This window comes from Bubalus kerabau, chromosome 18 (genome assembly GCF_029407905.1).
Source record: "Bubalus kerabau isolate K-KA32 ecotype Philippines breed swamp buffalo chromosome 18, PCC_UOA_SB_1v2, whole genome shotgun sequence".
Classification (NCBI taxonomy): Eukaryota; Metazoa; Chordata; class Mammalia; order Artiodactyla; family Bovidae; genus Bubalus; species Bubalus kerabau.
Window position 1 is genome coordinate 9,244,628 of NC_073641.1, and position 580 is coordinate 9,245,207.

Consider the following 580-nt stretch of genomic DNA (forward strand, 5'->3'; position numbering starts at 1 on the left):
CTGAGCCACCACGGAAGTCCTGATAAGAGAGACTCTACCTCATTTAGGTCTACTGCTGTGTTTTGGAGCCTGTTTGGGGTTGGGGGTGGGGGGGGGGGGTGTGAGGGTGGGGCGGGGGTGGTGGTGACAGGATGTCGGGGCAGGGTTCCCTTGGGGGAGGCTAGGCCAGAATGAGAATCAGATGGTCCCATACACAGCAAGTTATCAGTGTTTCTCATGTGACATGTGCTACCAGGTAGGCAAATCCAAATGAGTCATTTCCTTTCTCAAGCCAGAGCGTTGTCGGGACCTAATGGAACGCTACAGAGATTAGCACGGCCCCTACGCAAGGATGACACGTAAATTCGTGAAGCGTTCCATATTTTTTTGAGTGAACTCCGGGAGTTGGTGATGGACAGGGAGGCCTGGCGTGCTGCAATTCATGGGGTCGCAAAGAGTCAGACACGACTGAGCGACTGAACTGAACTGAATGCTGCAGGAGTTACTCTCATGCTTCCTTTCCACGCCCGTTTCACTTTCTGTACTTCATTTCCCACACTTCATTCTTCCCAAACACGGACCATAGTTCTCCAAACAGCCC

The 580-nt window shown here is 52.6% G+C and overlaps 1 pseudogene; it reads left to right on the top strand.

Annotated features, from left to right (window-relative positions):
- The first annotated feature begins 271 nt into the window (after positions 1-271).
- On the top strand, positions 272-366 carry LOC129633501 (uncharacterized; annotated as a pseudogene).
- Positions 367-580: the final 214 nt, after the last annotated feature.